The sequence below is a fragment of the Ambystoma mexicanum genome, chromosome 6q, assembly GCF_040938575.1.
Source record: "Ambystoma mexicanum isolate Mex_15411 chromosome 6q, UKY_AmexF1_1, whole genome shotgun sequence".
NCBI lineage: Eukaryota > Metazoa > Chordata > Amphibia > Caudata > Ambystomatidae > Ambystoma > Ambystoma mexicanum.
In genome coordinates, this window is record NC_090937.1 from 870,943,143 (window position 1) to 870,965,688 (window position 22,546).

A 22,546-nucleotide genomic window follows, 5' to 3' on the forward strand; every position below is an offset into this window, starting at 1 on the left:
ACCTTGGGATTCCGCAGCCACAAAAGTAGCAGCCAGAAGCTGGGGTTCTCACAGAGGTTCCCATCATCCGCTCGGCCACAAAATCCGGCATACCGTTATAAAAAGATGTAGAGGTCCTGGCAAAGAAGGGTTGGACAAAACCTCATTCAACACAGCCAACTAGCAGGCACGTAGATGCCAAATACAGGCAGGTGGAAGGTGATTCCCTCATCCTGTCTGTGCACCCTCAACCACACTCCTCAGTCATTGTGGCAGCATCAATGTATGTTAAACCTCAAACTTCCTCATCCACTTCAGCCCTACTAGGCAAGGAGGAAAAGGTCCTAGAGGCCTATGTATAGAAGGTGTACTCCAATGCCACTCTCCACCGATGACAAGCAAATGCAGATGCCTTGCTAGCCGGTCAACCAAAAGCTGTGGAGGGAGATTGCAGACTTCCTTCCTGATCTCCCAGTCTATAGACAGGCTTGATTCCGGGCTGGTCTAGTGGCTCAAGACCTAATGGAATCATCGGTTGCACTCTTCTCCAGCAGGGGTCTGGCATGGATTTACATGCTCATGAATATTCCCCGTCATCAGGCTGGGAATCCTCAGTAAAGAAAAAAATCAGTATCGTTTCTGATCTGTCTTTCCTAGTAGTAACCAATCACTGATCTCTGGGTCATACTGCCCCCAGCCAATGACTGCCCTCTCCCTAAGCCCCGCCTCTGGCAGCATCCTCAGATTTTTACCGCACGCTCAAGTGTTGGGAGTCCTCGTGTTTAGCTCTCGAGTTTTTTACTGCGTTTTCACATTTTTTCAGGAGATTTTCTCATTTTTTCGGTTTAATCGAGCCTCAAGCTCCACCGTTTCTACTTCCGATAACGGATTCCGGAAGATCTGCGGCCTACCTCAACGGACATGGCCCAAGACAAGGGAAGCTCGACGCCCGAATCCGAGCTGTTCAGGTGCTGCCCTGGACGAGCATTCGCGATGTCTCTACTGCCTTCATGAGGACAAGACGCACATGAAGAAAGACTGTGCATTCTGCAAGAATCTTTCGGACCGGACCAAACAAGATCGTCGTTCCCGCCTCGCGCCTGGCTGGAGAAGGGCACAGCAGGTGAGAAGGCGAAGAAGTCGTCTGAGAGGGCTTCTAAGTCCTGTGAGGGCGCCCCATCGATGGGGGACCAACAGAAGGCCAAGCACCGCGAGTCCGCGGGCACCGGGAGCGCCGAAAGGTCGGGCTCTTCGGTTGCCAAGCAGGGCGCTACTTCCCCGGCACGTTCGACCACGAGCCAGCGCTCTGGTTCGGGGAAGAGGAAGTCTGAGAACCTGGGTAGGCCGCTGGAGCGGACCCGGTCGATCTCGAAGGGGGAGCGAGGCGCTGACCCTCCCCCCAAGGCGAAGGCCCAGCACGCACCTAAGGTGGTGAGGGCTTTGATCCATCCGGCAAAGGCCTCTACCAAAGTGGTTGCTGTGACCCTGGCGAAGCCGGCTGAGACTACGCCTGTGGAAACGCCCTCCGAGCCCAGAGTATCCCTGCCACCGCGGAGGGATTCCTCTTTCCAGCCCATCGCCAAGACCCCCATGAAGCCCCTGGCTGAAAAAGAGGGGGGGGGCCGGTGGCCATTACAGACTCGGAATCGGCCTCTGAGGAGGAACTGGTGGAAACCGAGAAGGCCTCAACGAAAGGTCCATAGGCCTCAACGAGAGGTCCTTAGGCCTCAACGAGAGGTTCATAGGTCTCAACGAGAGGTTCGAGAAGGTTCCATCCCAGGGGGCGGTCCCTGCTGACGTGATCAAAGATAGCGAACGACGACGACGAACAGGGCCCAGTGGAGCGGCCATCCCGTCCGTCGCAGCCATTGCCCGAGCCCCAGGATAGCTCGGCGGCCATTTTGTTGGCAATCCAATCCTTATGCACCGAGATAAGGACGAGATTACCATGGACCCCGACGGAGGATCCAGAATCGGGCCCGTCGGGAAGCCCTCCAAACAAGCGGAGGAGAGTTCACCCCGCCGCGCCCTTCATGCCGGCGAGACCGGTGGACCCCTCATCCCCCTCGCCGGACCCTAGAGAGGATACAGCGACGGGGACGGGCGATGACACAGCGGACATCCTGTCGTCACCCCTCCACAGGCGTCTCCAGCCGACGAAATTGGCTCTTTCCACACCATGATAACCAGGGCATCCAAGCTCTTCCAGCTCTGCCCTGAAGAACAGAAAAAGGAGGGGTTTCTGTACCAACGACGAGAGGCCAAGAGGAAGACAGTCCTCGCGGTGCCTTTACTCGACGACATCTGGGAGGAGGGGCTTGCTGTCCTCAAGAACCCTTCCACGACACCCGCCAAGAGGGACAGGTATGAGAAGAAGTACCGCCTCCAAGCAAGACTGACCTGGCCAGGTTGTCGGGCCCCCACCAAAGCACCCCGGTGGGAAGCCGGCTGACGAAGTTCGTCAGCGTGTGGGAGTCCATCTCCACCGACTGTTGGGTGTTGGACACTGTATTCCAAAAGAAGTGCCCTTGCATTCCTCCTGTGGCCAGGAAGGAGAATCACGTCCCTCAACTACTGTTGGAGGTAAAGGCGATGCTCAAGAAAGGTGCCATGGAGCTCATCCCCAGAGGGCTCCGGGGCTCCGGAGTGTACTCAAGGTACTTCCTCGTCAAGAAGAAGACAGGCGGTTGGCGCCCCATCCTGGACCGGTGTCGCTTAAACAAGTACATCAAGGCGCAGAAATTCAGGATGGTCACCCTCCAGCACGTGCTGGGACAGCTGGAGGAAGGCGACTTCCTATCGTCTTTGGACCTGGAGGATGCTTACTTCCACATCCCTATTCTAAAAAGGCACAGGAAGTTCCTCAGGTTCGTGGTTCAGGGACGCCACTACCAATTCAGGGCCCTACCGTTCGGATTAAAGTCGGCACCCAGGGTTTTCATCAAGTGCCTGGCACCAGTGGCGGCGCGGCTGCGTCTGCAGGGGATCCACGTTTACCCCTACCTGGACGACTGGCTAATCCGGGCAAGGACAAGGGAACTCGCCGTCGAACACACGGCGAGGACCATCCGGTTGCTCACGGAGCTGGGGTTCGCCATCAACTACCCCAAATCCCACCTGGTTCCATCGCAGATAGCACTGTTTCTGGGAGCGAAGCTCGATACAGTGGGGCAATTGGCTTCCCCTTCAGAGGAGAGGACCAAGACCATCCTGGGCAAGGTGCAGCGCCTGCTAGCCATGGACGTGGCTAGGGTGAGGTCTATCAAGTCCCTCCTCGGGATGATGTCCTCATGCATCTACCTTGTACGCCTTTGCAGGCTTCGGATGCGTCCGCTACAGGAGTTTCTCGACGCCCGCTGGCTTCAAGCGAGGGGCTGTTTCGAGAACAGGATCCCTCTCGACGAGGAGTTCCGTCGGGCGATCTTATGGTGGGGCATCCGTGCTCACCTCACGACAGGCACGGAATTTCAAATCCCGGCGTTTCAAGAGACGGTGACAACGGACGCCTCTCTGGAGGGTTGGGGGGCCCACACCGGAGACCTCCACGCAAAAGGCCTTTGGCTGCGGAAGCAAGGAGGCACCAGATCCCCAGCCCTATCCAAGGAGGCCCAGGATCTGTGGCACTGGGCCATCGCCCAGGGGATGTTTCTGGTTCCCTTCCACCTGGCAGGAATAAAAAACACCATCGCGGACTCACTCAGCAGGGAGCTGCGCTCGTGCCATGAGTGGGAACTGCGCCAGGACCAAGCGGATCGACTCTTCCAATGATGGGGCAAACCCCAGATCGACCTGTTCGCGACGGCGACGAACTCCAAGTGTCAGAGGTTCGCCAGCAGGTTCCCACAGCCGAGGAGCATGGGCGATGCTTTCTCATTCCCTTGGGACGGCCTATTTCTATACGCGTTCCCTCCGTTGCCGTTGTGCTCTGCCTCATCAACCAGCTCAAGAAGTCCAGGTGCAGGATGATCCTCATTGCACCGGCGTGGCCGAGGCAGATCTGGTTCCCGGACCTTCTGGACTTGTCATCGTCCCCACCAGTCAAGCTGCCGGCGGACACGGATCTTCTCTCCAGAGAAGGAGGCGCCATTCTCCATCACGACCCACAGTTGCTGAATTTGCAGCCCTGGGTCCTGCAGCACTAGAGTTTGGAGGGTACGATATCCCGGCTGATTGCAGAGAGGTTCTTGCAAAGGCCAGGGCGTCCTCAACTCTCAAGTGTTATGGTCATAAATGGAAGAGGTTCTCTGTCTGGTGCCGTGCACAGAAGATTAACCCTCTGCGGATTACGGCCCCTCAAGTGCTGCCGTACCTACTGTCGCTGGCCAAAGCTGGACTGGCTCACGCCTCCATAAAAATACATCTGGCTGCCATCTCCCGATATACCAGGACTGTGGGACGGTCGTCCTTGTGGTCTCATCGCCTGGTAAAGGAATTTATGAAGGGACTATTCCGATCATTCCCGCCGGTGAAGGCCCCTGCCCCGGCGTGGGAGCTTAATGTGGTGCTGACCAGGCTCATGGTAGCCCCATTCGAGCCTATGCATTCGGCGCCTTTGAAGTTCCTGTCATGGAAGACAGCGTTCCTCGTGGCCATCACCTCCGCACGACGAGTGGGAGAGATTCAGGCCCTATCTTGCAAGCCTCCATACTTGACTTTTCATGACACGAGGGTAGTGCTGAGGACGCACCCCTCCTTCATGCCCAAGGTGCCGTCGGACTTCCACCTCAACAAGCCCTTGGTGTTACCAGTTTTCTTCCCGTCGCCTTCGACGCTGGCCGAGAGGACTTTGCACTCGCTGGATGTAGCCAGAGCGCTGAAGTTCTACGTGGACCGCACAAAGAGTTCTCGGAAGACGTCACAACTGTTTGTGAACTTTGGGTCTGTGAATCAAGGGAAGGCTCTCTCGAAGACTTCCATTTCCAGATGGCTCTCCGGCTGCATCATGCATTGTCACCGATTGGCAAACCGACCGCTGCCCGGCCGTCCGAGAGACCATTCGACCAGAGCGATCGCTGCTACCACGGCGTTCTTGTCTGGTGTGCCCCTGCTGGACATCTGCAGGGCTGCACGTGGAGGTCGGCGCACACCTTCACAAGATTCTACTGTGTCGATCGGGACTCCAGGGAGGAGTCCAGGGTCGGCCAAGCAGTGCTGCGCAACCTGTTCGCTTAAGGTGAGCCTGGTGAGGAGGTAAGAGATGCTTAATGTTGAGTTGTTGTATTGCTTAATGTTGAGCCTGTTGCCACCTCCCGTGGTTGTGCATGTGTATACTGCTATGTAGAGGCGGGGCTTAGAGAGAGGGCAGTCATTGGTTGGGGGCAGTATGACCCAGAGATCAGTGATTGGTTACTACTAAGAAAGACAGATCAGAAACGAAACTGATTTTTTTCTTTACCAAGGATTCCCAGCCTGACGACGGGGAATATTCATGAGCATGTGAATCCATGCCAGACCCATGCTGGAGAACAACAGTTACAGGTAAGTAACTTGTTCCATCGACACAGCAGGCAGGGGCGTATATGTGGCTACAGACATGCGGACTGCGTGACTGAAGGCCACTAGGTTTAATTCAGATGTACAGGACTGTATCCTCAACCTACCATTTGAGGGAGGGAACTTGTTCAATTCATCCACTGATGAGGAGTTTGATAAGAAAAAGAATAGCTCCCAAACAGCCAAATCCCTGGCCATACTGGCAAAGCTGGTCTCCAAGAGTTTCAGCTAGGGCCACCTGAGGTCTGACAAAGGTTGTACCTTCAGCAGTTTCAGGGGCTTCCAGGAATGCTGCACTGGGTAACCTGACGGGTCTCCTAGCCAACACCGCGGTAAGCACCAGAAGACCACACACAAGGGCTTTTTCCAGTTCCCCTCCCAGGCACCAGAGTGGTTTCCCAGGGCTTCCGCCTGCCTATAACTCAAGTTCCCCATCTCTCACTTCCCGCCCTCCACAGATTGGCATGGAAAATCTCCTGGCGGAGATCTGCTCTCTAATAGCCAGTGATGTGTGGGGGAAGTCCCCCCAGCGCAACAAGGCTTGGGATTTTACTCTTGCATCTTCGCCATATAGAAAAAGAACCAAGCAGCCCTGCGAGGTTCCTACCAATGCAAAAATTCAAGATGGTTACGCCAGCATTGATAGTGCAGTCTCTCTGTGGGTGAGACTGGATGTGCTCCCTGGATCTGAAGGATGCACACGTACACGTTCCAATTTGGCATGCCTATTGGTCCTTCCCAGGATTCTGGGTCATGGGCTTCCACTTCCAATACAAAGTACTTCCATTTGGTTTCAATTCAGCCCGAGGGTCTTTACAAGACTAATGAATGCAGTGGCAGCACTGCTCAGATCGGAAGGCCACCACCTTTCACCATACAGCGACAACTGGCTGGTACGAGTGGATTCCCCAGAGGGAGTCGAGAACACAGCAGCCTTGCTTATGCACACACTATACGAACTGGGGGTCTCCATCAACCTCAAGAAATCGCAGCTTCAGCCGACTCAATCCTTGGCCAGCTTGGGTCTCATTTGCAATACGAAAGCAGAGAAGATATTCCCCTCTGTGGACAAGGTGGCCGCACTCAAAGCAGCTACCGGGCATTTCCTGAGCAAGGCGGTAACTTCTGCATCGTGGTACCAGCACCTGCTAGGGTTTATGGTGGCCTCTCTTCTGGCTGTACCTGACACCAGGCTCACAATGAGGAGGCTGAAGCTAAATTTCTCAGCCTCTTGGAATCCAGAAACTAGTTTCCAAGCGGCTAGTTTCCAAGCGGAATTATTCAGCATACCATCCCACCTCCACCAGGGCCTGCGCTGGTGGAGGACAGATTCCAATCTCTTGGCAGGAAAACTATTCAGGCATCCTGAAGCAGCATACACCATTACCACGGACTCATCCATCCAGGGGTAGGGAGCCACTTTGAACAAGCACAATGTCCATGGCCTCTTATCGATACAGGTGTCATGATTCCTGCCCCTCATGTCCCTAGCCCTCCAAGATGTCGGGCTAGAGCCAGGCCACGATCACCTACATGGCCCTCAAGGGCCTCTCCATCCCTCCAAAGACCCACTTGGAGTCAGACTTGGCGCTTGTGGCAGCAGACTCACTCACTCCCATAGGATAACATTGGGGATTGGACTTGTAGTGTATTGATGGGGACAAGATGGATGCCCCCACATATTTCGGTTCCCAGAACGGCATGTGCAGTCTAGTCTTTTGGGTGTGGTTCAGCCCAGAAACACCTGGGATACCCAGAGACTATTTAAGCCACGCCCAGGCTGAGAAACATACTTTGTGTTTTCTGCACCTGCAGCGTGACACTCACCGTATTCGGATCGGTCTCCAGTAGGACTGCATCTTTCTTCTGCGCTCAGCTCCTGCAAGAACAAGAACACCGTTAGGAACAGCCTTACCTTGCGGCGCTTCTGCCCATCATTCATCGCTCCTTCTGGTCAGCGGGCATCTTCGGCGGTGTCATTCACATCCCGGCGTGCCACTTCCTAAGGAAAAGGGAAAAGAACAGAAAAAAGGCATTAGTAAGCATTCTGCAAATCTTCGCTTATTTTTAAATACTGTACAAGCTTCAAACTCTTACCTGAATCCCAGCCGCTCTGGGGGAACTCTGTCTCCGGAACTTCTCATCCATCTGCAAGAGGGAAAAGACACTCCAGGTTAGCGTGGAAACATCTAGAGGCGCCGCATACCGCGCTTACTCACCGCATTTGTTCTTCATAACCGGCATCCACGCTGAAAATGTTGCGGCACCTAAAAGATACAGGAAAAGAACTCAGTTCAATACAAATACGAAAGGGGTGCATCGCGCTCTCACTCACCTTCAGCGCTACCCATCTCAGCAGCACGCCGCCATCCCCGGACGCCGGCTATCATCTAAGGAAGGAAAGGAATGAAGTTGGAGAACTGTTCAAAAGACTCATTATACTTACCTGTCGGACTCTTATCAGTGAAGTAACTAGGCAGCAACAAGCCTGCATCAATCAACTCGCCCCTGCGCTGAAAGCAGGACGGAGAGCACACTATCCAAGAAAACAAGGTGAGCTGTGGATCAAAGGGAAGGGTTGGACCCCGGGGAAGAAGCGGTTCAAGCACACAGAGACAATAGGGAGTTAAACTCAACCAATCCTGTGTTTCAGGCCCAGTCTCCAGTCGAATAGCCTCCAGGGAAGGGTTTGAGGTCGTAAGAGGTCAGAGCAGGCTGAGTGACGTCCCCGTGGATACCAGGTGAGCGTTACAACAGGACCAGGACAGGCATATCAATTGGCTCGAAATGATGGTTAAATGGCTAGCCTTGAAAGCTTTTCTCCCAGTAATCAACAGCCCGGTCTGTATTCATACCGACAGATCCACCTAAATGTACTACCTCAACAAACAGGGGGCGTGCAATCTCCTCCTCTGTACAATGTAACAATAGACATATGGGAAAGGGCCCTAGCAAACAGCATATCACTCTCGGCCATTCACCTATCTGGGGGCCAATCTAGGCTCAGCAGGCTGGGGATTCATAATTAGGAGTGGCAACTGAACGAGAGGGTCATGAGGGTGATCATCCACAAATGGGGTCTGCCACAGGTGGACTTTTTTGCCACCAGACCAACAGGTGGTGTCGTCAGTTCGCGTCCTGGATGGGTCAAGGTACAGCTTCCCTGGGGGATGCATTGCAGATTCCGTGGGATGGCATGTGGGCATACACATTCCCACGTACCCCGTTTATACACAGGGTCATTTGCAAGGTCAGGGAGATGGGCGACTACGTCTCATCTTGATGCACCATAGTGGCGGCCAGACCATGGTTCTCAGAACTGTTAAGACTGTCCACTCAACCACCAGTTCCCCTCCCAGTGGAGCTGTTTCCTCTACTATCCCAACAGTGGTAGGGGGCAGTAGTCCACCCCTTCCCGGAGAATGTAGGCCTGCCAGACTGGTTCCTGAGCATGTAACCCTGCAACACCTCCATTTGTCACGGAAAAATCTGGACATCATCGAAGGGGCAAGAAGTGCATCCACTAGGAGCCAATACAAAAGCAAATGAACCAGGTTTTTCCATTGGGCCAAGGGCATAGACCCCTTAAGTTGCACTATCAACCATGTGATGTCCTTCTCATCTGGGTGCAGGTGGACACATAACTGTAATTCTTATGTGAAATACGAGCTCAAACAATATGGCGCCGGTGCGCAGCCTTCTTGGACATTCATCTCCCATCACTGTAGTGAAAGCCTACTTCTTTTCATGGGCTGAGCAGAATGAACGTGCATCCCGGCACTATCTGCCTATGAAGGCAGAGCAAGGTCACATAAATATTGTTGCTGAGTGGACTTACTGTGGAGAATAGTTACTGTATTGTCTGCTGAAGGACAAGACAGAGGAGGAGTTGGAGCATACTGCAGGTGCAGTGATTAGGGGTCCTGGGAGAACGTGAGGAGAGGGAAGCTGGGTTTTTCCAGTTCTGGCAGTTTTTTCTGCTCTTTGATCCCTTGTGATCTGCTCTCCGGTCGAGGGCAGTCCTAACCGAGAAGGGGGGGCGGCATGCCCCCATAAAGAGAGGAGGTTTTTCCTCAGAAAAGAAAGTTCGAATCTGGACCCCTGGGTGATGCAGTTTCGCTGAGAGGGAGGACACTCCGCTCCAGACACCGTTGGTGCGCGTGATCTCTTTGCCTACCTGCTCTGGGACTAAGCAGTGTTGTACAGGCCAATATGAAGGTGCTACATTACTAACGGTGATGAACTTTCTTTCTATGTTCCTATATAACTGACTATATGTGTATTTTCTGTTTGATGTATTCATATATATATAAGGTGTGAATAAAGGGCCTACAACAAGCCCTTTATATATTTTACAATACCTAATGGTCTAAGTGTGATTTTCTGCCTATCTGAGTCCAATCAGTCGTTTTGCCAGGGGCTGGGGAGCGGTAAGTCTAAGGCTCTCCCCACGTGGCAGAGCAAACGCAAAACTGTGACGTACCTACCGGAGCCATAGGTGCATATAGCAATTCTGGAGACAACCATTTCTCCACCTCCAACCCGGTGGCCAAAAGGCATCTTGAAGGACTAACCAGATTGTACACACCTGTAAAACGTCCACACTCGGTCTGTGATTTCAATGTGGTTCTGGCAGCCTGAGCCCATAGACCATTTGAGCCCATGGCTTTGGTAGACATCAGATTGGTTACTATTAAGACTACGCTCTTGGTGGGCCTCACCTCATCCCGTAGGATTAGTGAAATTCAGGCACTCGTGGCTACTGAACCATATACCATTTTCAGTTGGGACAAGGTGGTGCTACCTAGACACCCTTCTTTTCTCCCAAAGGTGTAGTGCTTTGTTTCACCTAAATGAAGAAATAGTCCTTCCAACTTTATTCCCAAATCCGCAGGATGAAGCAGAAAAGGTCCTGCACTGTTTTGATATCAGGAGAGCACTCACATTTTAACTTGACAGAACTAAAGGCTTTTGCAGATCGGACACTTGTGTTTATTACTTTCGGAAGAGCAAAACCAGGGAGTCCAGCCTCCAAAGCCTCAATGGCGAGGTGGATTCTTTTGGACATCAAGGAAGCTTACGAGGGGCAGAGCATGAAGTTGCCAGCAAACAAGCACGCTGATGCAGTCAGAGCCAAGACTACTTCTGTGACATTCCAAAGACACGTACCATAGCAAACTATCAGCAAGATCGCCACGTGGGCTTCCCTATCGGCCTTCTGCAAGCACTATTGCTTAGACACCAGTGCCAGATCAAATGTTGTGTTTGGCCAAGCGGTCCTAAAAAACTGTTTTCATAAGTTAGTCTCTCCACCATAGGGCTACAATCAGTGGTAATCGCCATAGAGAATGGAGGGACGAGATGTAGGAGTAATTATAAGTTACGGTACTGACTAACGTACTCCTTGTCCATAGTCCCCTTTCCTCCATACATCCCACCCTCCGCCCTGTTTAAAAAAAACAAGCTTTATTAGGCAAGCTTAATGTGGCTGATGCGTCAAAGGGCACTGGGGTGTGACAGTGGTGGGCAGAGTCAAAGGGAGCTCTGCTCCTGGGGCCACACACCGTGCGCAACTGAATTTAAAGGGAAGACGATTTTTCGAGTGGAAAAGGTTCCATTCCCATCCCTAGCGGGTGACTCCCGTACAGTATGGAGTATACAGCGCTACCTCTCTGACGATTGTTCCTACTTTTGAATTCTATTCTTGTACAGAAAAAGACATTCTTGAAATTGTGACTAGTTCAAAAACTACCATCTGTTTGGGTGACTCCTGCCTAGCTACTATCTTTAATGCTTCTCTTAATTTTCTGGTGCCTTGGATTACTAGATTGATTAATCTGGCTTTTAGTGAGGGCTTAGTCACATCCATCCTCAAAGAGGCTTGGGATACCCCTCTCCTTATAAAATGCACCTTGGATCTCATTATTCCTAAGAACTGTCGTCCCATCACCACTGTACCTTTTCTTTTGAAGATTCTTAACAGTGGCCCATCTTCAATTCCAGGAGTTCATTGAAGTCCATAATATACTTTGTCTGTGGCAGTCAGGTTTTAGATCATGCCATGGGACTGAGACTGCTCTTCCCGATTTAAAATCCAGTTTGTCTGATATTGTTGAAGGCGGTTATTCTGCGTTCCAGATTTTGCTAGACCTGTCTGCGGCCTTCAACGTGGTCAATCATGGACTCCTGGTTGATGGGTGAAAATCGTTTGCTGGCTGTTCCGAACCTACAGAGCGTTGGTGCTCTTCTTTTTGGGACTACGCTCCTCTAGGGTGGCAGTGGATGGGGCTGAGTCCATACCGATCATGTGTGGAGTGCCTCAGGGCTCCTGTATTGCACCTACCCTGTTTAATGTTTACATTAAACTGCTCTTGGACCTTCTTGATCTCCTGGGTGTCCGCTATACAACTATGTTGACGACACCCAGGTGGTTCTTGAACTATCAGGCAATCACACATTGGACTCTGAAAGCATAAATAAGGTCTATGGGGCTATCCAGGATTTGATGACCCTAAATTCCTTAGCATTAATTAAGGAGAAAACTGTACTCTTGATTGTGTCTACTGGCCCGGGTTGAAAAAACTGGGCCCTTTGTGCAAGAATTTCTGCATTGATGGATGCATAATTAAGGTGGCTGATTCGGTTAAAACCCTGGGTGTTCAGTTGTATTCTGATCTATCCATGCAATTACAGGTGGCTCTCTTGCGGGCATCTTGTGGGTATGTTAAAACGTTTTTCTTACTTTTGTTTCCAGTGAGAATTGCACCCTCTTGGCCACAGCCTGGGTGAATTTGAGGCTGGACTACTGTAATAGTCTTTTGGTTGGAACATCTAAGGCCAATATTCATGCTCTGCAAGTTACCCAGAACAGGGCCTTGTGCCATTTTGGGTCTCGCCATATTAGCTAGACTTTCTCTGCACTGGCTGCCAGTGTGTCACATGATTACCCATAAAACCCTATCTATGGTTTATAAATGCTGGACGGCCACCGCTCCTCACTATCTTTCGGATCGCATTCCGCTGTACCAGCCCGCTAGGACTCTGCGTTCCAGTAATGCCTGTTCCTTTGTCCAGCCTTGTTTTAGGTTGATCACATTTGGTGTCAGTAGCTTGGATGTCCTTACCGCAAAGGCTTGGAATGCTCTGCCCCTCTAATTGAGGTTGCCAGGCTCCCTCCAGCTTCATAAAAAGGCTGTTAAGACCCATTTGTTTAATCTGAATCCAGACTAAACTGCTGCTTTTATCAGTCAGCTATTCCTTTATTAGGTCTTCTTCTTTGTGTTGTATTTGTGGCATTTATGTCCTTTTTGTGCACCCTGAGGCCTATGGGCGTGTGGCGCATTATAACCAATAAAATAAATAAAGGGGACTATGGACTAAGAGTACGTTAGTCACTACAGTGAGTAACTTATAATTACTGAATTGATGGTGACTCACAGTACCCCTGTGGTAATCATGTATGTTTCCACTGCTGGTTTCTATGTGAAAATTAGGTTAAATCTTGGGAGTACTCATTTCTTAGGGCCTGATGAACAAGAGCGACAGGTCACTCAATGATTAGGCACTCAGACATCTAACGCTCCTACAACAACATTAATTGAGATTTAGAGGTAACTGGACGCTACCACCAAAACACGTAGAATTTTAATACAGATGCTGGTTGTACAAATAAAGAGCGTTACGACATAGATGGGGCTATGCAGCACGCACCCACCCATTAGGAATACACTGTGTCATCTGTCTTTGCATGTTCTCATCTCGCACATGCAGGGTTCTGCGTCTGACAGATGTATGTGAAAATAGATTGAAATTCAGTGATTTAGATGTTGCCTCCCATTGAGCACCCTGAAGCACTCTCCCACCAATTTATTCACGCCCTGCGAAGGCCCACTCACTCCAGACCAAGGCCACCACGCGTGTATTATAATGCGCTTATTGAATATATAGCACAATCGAGCCCGGGAGGATAGCTCAGCCACAATGTGCTTGCCTTGGAAGCAAGACGACACAAAGCAACACAGGTTTGATCCCCGGGTCCGCGCTTAGAAACCTCTGGGTATTAAGCACGTTATAAATAACCTATCATATCATATCATCATATCAATCAGACCCACAACTCCACCACGCCCTACCCATACTCCGAAATAGAGCAATACGGAGAATTTGGGAGGAACTTTTCGCCTGGGCATTAAACGATTACTTAGTTCATCAGGCTTAAGATACTTACCAATACTAATACATTAACGCTGATTTGGTATGCCTCCTCTCTCTGTCCTTAATTACCAATATTCACCTGGTTCTGGGTATTTATAGCACTCTCCTGTGCTTACATTTGGAATCTGTCTTTCTTTTGCTCTTCTAATCATTTTGTGTCCCTATCTCATTCTTCTGCTGCCATACTTCCGTGCCTTCTGTTTCAATTTCTATGAAAATAAACTGTGTGCATCAGCTCTTCCTTTTTGTAGAAACCTTTTAGAGAAGCTCCTTTCCTCTTTTCCTCATCTATGTAATTGGCCATGCATGCCTTATGACCTATGCTCTTTCAAAATGTCCCATTATCACTCATGAAAATGCCTATATTGTTTTAAAATGAGATTAACAAATCAGGGGTTCTCTGATGTTTGCTTAACAGAGAAAGTATCTAACATTAACTCCAAAATAACTAACAAACCCCATAAAATAGGAAGTGACTTGTGTGACTTTTAAACAGTGACCTAATGGGACCACCTTAGTTCACAAATGTGCAATAACTGGGGGCAGATTCTAGTATAAAACAACAAACTCACAATATGGTTCATTCACATATAGTTTCTTTGGGAAAGACATTTTCAAAATATATTTCTCCAGCATGGGGTCTGGCATGGATTCACATGCTCATGAATATTCCCCGTCGTCAGGCTGGGAATCCTCGGTAAAGAAAAAATCAGTTTCGTTTCTGATCTGACTTTCGTAGTAATAACCAATCACTGGTCTCTGCGTCATACTGACCACAGCCAATGACTGCCCTCTACCTAAGCCCCACCTCTGGCAGCCATCTTCAGATTTTTACCGCACGTTCATGTGTTGGGATCCTCGTGCTATTGCTCTCGAGCGTTAGTGCTATTTTTCACGTTTTTTCTCAAAAACTTCGTTTTTTCGGTCAAAAGAGGCTCAAGCTCCACCGACTCTCTATCCGATCAACGGGGACCCGTGTCGGATTCGTCTGCGCTCCTCAAGGGTGAAGATTTCGTCGAGCTACGCTTTTGGAGGACTCCAGAAGTTTCTCAGGCCCGGTCATGGCCCATGAGAAGGGAAGCTCGACGCCCGGAAAGCTGTTCAGGGTCTGCCCTGGATGCCAGCTGCAGAACGTCTTCAAGGAGGACGAACACTCTTTTTGTCTCTACTGCCTACATGAGGACAAGACGCACGTGGAGAAGGACTGTGCGTTTTGCGGCGACATGTCGGAGCGGACCATGAAGGACCGCCATCAACGTCTCGCCAACTGGCTAGAAGGGAAGAGCCCGTCCGGCGAGAAGAAGAAGAAATCTGAGCGTTCTTCTAAGACCTTTGAGGACGCCCCGGCGACGGGGGTCCAACATAAGGCCAAGCACCGCGAGTCCGCTGGCACCGGGAGCGCCGAACGGTCGGGCTCTACGGACGCCAGGCAGGGCGCACCCTCCCCGGCACCATCAACCATGAGCCAACGCTCTGGGTCGGGTAAGAGGAAGGCCGAGCACCCGGCGAAGCTCCTGGAGAGGCCCCGGTCGAGCTCGGAGGGGGAGCGAGGCGGTGTCCCCCCCCTCAAGGATAAGGCAGTGAGCGCACCTAAGGTGGTGAAGGCCTTAATCCATCCGGCCAAGCCCTCTATCGAAACTGTCGCGGCGTCCCTGGCTCAGCCTGTGCAGGCTACACCAGTGGTGGCGACCTCGGGGCTCAGAGTCTCCCTGCCACCTCGGAGGGAGTCCTCTTTTGTGCCCATCGATAGGACCCCCGTGAAATCCCCCGAGGGGAAGAGAAAGGGGGGGCAGGGCGTCGTCGTAGATTCGGCTTCAACCTCGGAGGAGGAACTGGTCGAGGTCTTAAGCCACGGCCTCGGCGTGGAAGAAGACCGGCCCGTCGGGATGGATCCCGACGCAGGTGACGACGACATCGTCGAGGGTACCGACGGGGCCCCTGATCGCCCGTCGGATTCCCCTCTGCCAGCACCGCAAGACAACTCGGCGGCCATTTTGTTGGCTATACTGTCCTTATGCTCAGAGATAAGGACGAGACTACCGTTGCCGACGGAGGAACCTCTCCCGTCGGGGGACCCAGAACCGGGACCTTCTGGTGTTCCCCCTACTAAGAAAAGAAGGATCCACCCTCCACCTCCTTTTCAGCCGTCGCGCCCCGTCCAGCCCTCCTCCCCGTCCACCCGAGGGGATGATACGGGGACTGACACGGCAGCGACGGGTACGGACGACGAGGTATACGACAAGGATGTACCGTCGTCGCCTCCCACCAGGGCTTCTCCGCCCGACGAGATTGGATCGTTCCACTCCATGATCACCAGGGCATCCGAGCTTTTTCAACTCTGCCCTGAGGAGAAGAAGGAAGGTTTCCTTTATCAGCGGCGCGAGGCCAAGAGGAAGACGGTCCTCTCAGTGCCTCTATTGGACGACATTTGGGATGAGGGCCTCACCCTCCTCAAGAACCCTTCCACGACGCCAGCTAGAAGAGACCGGTACGAGAAGAAGTACCGGGTCCCGGACACGGCCCCCCTGTGCCTCCGGGCGCAGCCTACCCCGGACTCCATCGTCTCCGCGGCGGCCAGGAAGAAAGCGGGGGGGGTGCGGCCTCCACATCGACTTCCCCACCGGATGGTGAGGGAAAGAAATTGGACGCTATGGGACGCAGAGTCATCTCGTCGGCAGCGACGACGATTAAAGCGGCCAACGCCTTGGCTATCGTGGCCCGCTACGACAGGGAGCTCTGGTACAAACTGGCTCCCCTGCTGGACTTCCTGCCGGACGACAAGAGGACAGAGGCCCTGGAGATCCTGCAGGAAGGTGAGGTGGCTTCGGACCACGCCATTACCGTTGCGACGGACATCGCCGACACTGGGTTCCGCCAGTTGGGCAACGGCGTTTGCCTTAGGCGGCATGGATGGCTCAAGGCTACGGACTTCCGTCAAGACGTTCAGACCAGAGTCCTGGACATGCCCTTCGATGGGAACAACCTGTTTGGTAAAACAGTGGACGATTCCCTTCAGGCCATTAAAGCGGACACTGAGACGGCCCGGGCCCTGGGAGTTCTGCAACGACGACGGACGCCCTTTCGGAGCAGCGGAGGCAAGGGCGCCTCCAAAGGTTCCGGCGGCGGTTTCTCCACCTACCGTCAAGCGGCCCGCTCGTCGAAGCAGGATTGAACCGGCCGTGGGGTCGGGCCCCCACCGAAGCACCCCGGTGGGAGGCCGGCTGGCGAGCTTCGTCAGCGTGTGGGAGTCCATCTCCAACGACCGTTGGGTGCTGGACGCCTTGGCCCGGGGCCACGCGCTCGAGTTCCAGAGAAGGTGCCCGCGCGTCCCCCACCCCCCCCCCCCCCCCGTGGCCAGGAAAGAACTTCACGTCCCACGTCCCTCAACTTCTCCTGGAGGTAAAAGCGATGCTCAGGAAGGGCGCCATCGAACTCGTCCCAAAGAGGCTTCGGGGCTCCGGAGTCTACTCGAGATACTTCCTCGTGAAGAAGAAGATGGGGGGATGGCGCCCCATCCTGGACCTGCGACGTCTGAACAAGTTCATCAAGGCGCAGAAGTTCCGGATGGTCACCCTCCAGCACGTCCTGGGTCAGCTGGAGGAAGGAGACTTCCTGTCGTCGTTGGATTTGGAGGATGCCTACTTCCATATTCCCATCCTAAAGGGGCACCGAAAATTCCTCAGGTTTGTGGTCCAAGGGCGTCATTACCAGTTCAAAGCCCTCCCCTTCGGACTACGGTCGGCACCCATGGTATTCACCAAGTGCCTCGCACCGGTGGCGGCGCAGCTGCGCCGCGAGGGGGTCCACGTCTACCCCTACCTGGACGACTGGCTCATCCGAGCCAAGACGAGGGAGCTCGCCGTGGTTCACACGGCAAGGACCGTCCAACTTCTCACGGACCTGGGATTCTCCGTGAACTACGCCAAATCCCACCTGGTACCCGCGCAAGACGCTCTGTTTCTGGGAGCGAGGCTCAACACAGTGTCCCTTCTGGCCTTCCCGTCGGAGGAGAGGACCAGGACCATCCTGGGCAAGGTGCAGCGAATGTTGGTGGCCGACGCGGCCAAGGTGAGGTCCGTCAAGTCCCTCCTCGGAATGATGTCTTCCTGCATCTACCTCATTCCCATGTGCAGGCTCCGGATGCGCCCGTTACAGGAGTTCCTGGACGCGCGCTGGATCCAAACGACGGGCAGCTTCGAGGAAAGGATCACACTCGACGAGAGTTTCCGACGAGCGATCCGGTGGTGGGGCACCCGCGCGCATCTGACGGCGGGCTTGGACTTCCAGACCCCAGCCCACCAGGAGACAGTGACCACGGATGCCTCCCTGGAAGGGTGGGGAGCGCACACCGAAAATCTGCACGCAAGAGGCCTTTGGCTCCCGACGGAGAAATCCCTACATATCAACGTCCTGGAGCTCCGTGCAGTGTTTTGGGCCCTCAGGTCCTTCCTTCCGTCCCTCAAGGGCAAGGTGGTGAGGATCTTCACCGACAACACCACCACCATGTTTTACATCAGTAAACAGGGCGGAACCAGGTCCCCAGCACTGTCCAAGGAGGCGCAGGACCTGTGGCATTGGGCCATCGCCCAAAGGATATTTCTGGTGCCGTTTCATCTGGCAGGGATAAAAAACACCATCGCCGACTCACTCAGCAGGGAGCTGCGCTCGTGCCACGAGTGGGAGCTACGGCAGGATCTAGTGGATCGCCTCTTCCGACGGTGGGGCACACCCCAGATCGACCTGTTCGCGACGGCGACGAACTCCAAGTGCCGGAGGTTCACCAGCAGGTTTCCCCAGGCGAGGAGCATGGGCGATGCTTTCTCGTTCCCCTGGGAGGGCCTGTTCCTCTACGCGTTCCCTCCTTTGCCACTGCTAATCCGGCTCGTCAACCAGCTCAAGAGGTCACGGTGCAGGATGATCCTCGTCGCACCTGCGTGGCCGAGGCAGATATGGTTCCCGGACCTTCTGGACTTGTCGGCGTCCCCGCCAATCAAGCTGCCGGTGGACGCGGATCTACTCTCCAGAGAAGGAGGCGCCATCCTCCACCACGACCCGAAATCGCTGAACCTGCAGGCCTGGCTCCTGCAGCGCTAGAGTTTGGAGGACACGACATACCGGCCGACTGCAGAGAGGTTCTTGCAAAGGCCAGGGCGTCCTCGACTCTTAAATGCTACGGACACAAATGGAAGAGGTTCTCTGTCTGGTACCACGCACAGAAGATTAACCCTCTACGGATTACGGCCCCCCAAGTACTGCCGTACCTGCTGACGCTGGCCAAAGCTGGACTGGCACACGCGTCCATCAAGATTCATCTTGCTGCGATTTCCCGATACACCAGAACCACGGGGCGGACGTCCTTGTGGTCTCATCGTCTGGTGAAAGAGTTCATGAAGGGACTATTCAGATCGTTCCCGCCGGTGAAGGCTCCGGCCCCGGCGTGGGAGCTCAACGTGGTGCTGACCAAGCTCATGGGACCTCCGTTCGAGCCTCTGCACTCAGCTCCGTTGAAATTTCTGTCGTGGAAAACAGCATTTCTTGTGGCCATCACCTCCGCACGACGAGTGGGAGAGATCCAGGCCCTTTCCTGCAAGGCCACGTACTTGACTTTTCACGACACGAGGGTAGTGCTCAGGACGCACCCCTCCTTCATGCCCAAGGTACCGTCGGACTTCCATCTCAACGAACCCTTGGTGTTGCCTGTGTTCTTCCCGTCGCCTTCGTCGCCGGCTGAGAGGACTTTGCACTCGCTGGATGTGGCTAGAGCGCTGAAGTTCTACCTGGACCGCACGAAGTGTTTTCGGAAGACGTCACAACTCTTTGTGAACTTTGGACCTGTCAATCAGGGGAAGGCTCTCTCGAAGGCTTCCATTTCCAGATGGCTCTCTGGCTGTATCATGTACTGTCACCGGTTGGCAAACCGACCGCTGCCTGGCCGTCCGAGAGCCCATTCCACCAGAGCGATCGCAGCTACCACGGCGTTCCTATCTGGTGTGCCCCTGCTGGACATATGCAGGGCTGCTACGTGGAGGTCGACGCACACCTTCACGAAATTCTACTGCGTCGACCGGGATTCCAGGGAGGAGTCCAGGGTCGGCCAAGCAGTGCTGCGCAACCTGTTCGCCTGAGATGAGCCTGGTGAGGAGGTAAGATGCTTAATGTTGAGTTTGATGTGATGCTTAATATTGAGCCTTTGCCACCTCCCGTGGTTGTGCATGTGTGTACTGCTATGTATTCTTTATTCATGAGCATGTGAATCCATGCCAGACCCCATGCTGGAGAAGGAACAAGTTACTTACCTGTAACTGTTGTTCTCCAGCATGGGTCTGGCATGGATTCACATGCGAACCCTCCCGCCTACCCCTCTGCGGCTCTTCACTTGGTCATACTGCCACTTCACGTGCTTCCAAATCTGAAGATGGCTGCCAGAGGTGGGGCTTAGGTAGAGGGCAGTCATTGGCTGTGGTCAGTATGACGCAGAGACCAGTGATTGGTTATTACTACGAAAGTCAGATCAGAAACGAAACTGATACCGGTTTTTTCTTTACCGAGGATTCCCAGCCTGACGACGGGGAATATTCATGAGCATGTGAATCCATGCCAGACCCATGCTGGAGAACAACAGTTACAGGTAAGTAACTTGTTCCATCTTTGCTTAATTAAACAACCAGGGGCTTAACTATCCCACAATGCCATATAATTCAATCCAGTGCTTCTCTAGCGAAGGCTTCAATAAACATGCACAAATGCCATGAAAAATTCTGCTCTCAAAACCTACTCAATCAATTTCTTCAGCTGGCATTTGTCATTTGGACCTACAGCTGAGCTTCCGTACTCAAAAATCACAGGCATTACATATGCGCATCACAAAAATCCTTAAACGAAAGTAAATTCAGTAGGTTGTGGTTCAAGACTATATTTCCATAAGGGTATGAGTCAGCCCTGGCTCATCTAGGGCCTTTGTAAAAAGAAATATGAATATTTCATAACTACACAAATAAATCACTTCTTGTTCCAAAGCAACGTATACATGCATCAGCTCTGTCCTTTCTCATTCCCACTCATTTTAATCTCATTATGGATGTTTATTCATTATTCTGTTTCAATGTTAATACACATACATAATTTTTCCCATAATTTCGCTAGTGTTTAATATAAGAGAGTGTCCCTCTTTTTAGAACAAAAAACATTTTTCTTTTTCCATGGAAGACAGGTTCATAGCCACTTTAGCTGGCAGGGCTTTCAAAGGCATGCAGCCTTGGCTTTCTGCAACTATTAATCACTTCCTGGCTCTGCGTCAGTTCTTATCTTAGTTTTGAAAATGCCTTGGCTAACTTCAAAGGCGCGGTTTTGAAACATAAATCTCACTTTGCATGCTGTCTGTGCATGACCTTTATCAACTACGCACTTTGTACTTTTTCAAAATGAATACATTTCTCTCTTCTGTTTTACTTTTAGAGTATGTCATGTACCATCTGTCTTCATTTATTGAAACAGAAAACGAAATCAGTCGGTCTTGGCGCACAACCCAATTTATCGGAGCAGTCCTGGATTCAGCCTCGGGAAAAGCTTTGTGACCTAAGTTGAGGGCTCAGCATCTCTTGCAGGTGGTCAAAAAATTCCAAAGTGCCCAACGTCTTCCGGGCTACGACTTCCTAAGGTTGCTCGACCTCATGGCATCCTGCATTTATCTGGTGCCAGAAGCTTGTCTGAGAATTAGATCCCTTCAGTGGACTCTCAGATCCAAGTGGTCTCAATTCTCTGGCAGAATGACAGACCTTCTGCAGGGCCCGACAAAGGTCACACGGGATCTTCTGTGGTGGGCCAGCCGAGAGAATGTGATGAGGAGAACCCTTTTGGCAACCATGGCAGAAGATGACAGTTGTGACAGACGCCTCCCTCGCAGGAGGGGGGAGCGCACATGGAAGATCTTTCAATAAGCGGACACTGGTCTCAGTCGGAGTCCAGGCTCCATATCAACCTTTTAAAGCTGAGGGCAATCAGACTAGCACTGATGGGCTTCCTGCCCTCAATACGGGGGAGAAATGTCCTGATAATGACGGACAACACAGTGGTCATGCATTACCTCAACAAGAGAGCAGGTGTGGGGCCCCTGTGCAGAGTGGCAATGCAGCTGTGGTTCTGGGCACTGAGAGAAAGAATCACTCTTCTGGCAGTTCATCTAGCCGGAGAAAAGAACACGGTGGTGGATGCTCTGAGCAGGCAGAGCATGATCTCCGATGAGTGGCAACAAAGCTTGGGAAGTCCTCCTAGAAGTCTTCACCCTTTGGGGAGCCCCTCAAGTGGATCTGTTCGCAACCAGTTTCACTGGAAGTGTGAGCTGGTCTGCTCCAGGGAATTTCCCCATAGAGGAGCTCTACAGGACACGTTCGTGGTGGACTGTTAGTTTCCACTTCTGTATGCATTTCCGCCAGGTCCTGTCATTCCTCATGTCATCAGGAGGGTGCGGAAGTTCAGGAAAACCATGATCCTCATTGCTCCAGATTGGGTCAGGAGAATGCGGTCCCTGGACCTTCTGGAAATGCCCATCTGCCCGCCAATTCGTTTTTCCCAAAGAGGAGACCTACTCTCGCAAGATCAGGACTCTCAATATTCATGCCTGGTGTCTGAGAGGGTGATATGTAAGGATTGGGACCTTCCAGAGATGTAATGGAAGTGTTGTTTTCGGGTAGGAGACCAGCAACCAAATCCCTATACCGCTGCCGTTGAAATAGATTTTGCAGCTGGTGCAGAAAAAAGAAAACAGACCCCTTCTCATGCAAACTTTCCCATGTTCGTTCTTGCTCCATCTATCTCATTCTGGATTGCAAGTGGCCACAGTGAAGGGTTACTTAGCGGCACT

General features: G+C 52.5%; 1 protein-coding gene across 2 annotated transcripts in view; it reads left to right on the forward strand.

Moving 5' to 3' along the window:
* Positions 1 to 22,546, forward strand: part of LOC138516346 (uncharacterized) — an 888,519-nt gene that overhangs the window by 857,298 nt on the left and 8,675 nt on the right. The window lies entirely within an intron of this gene.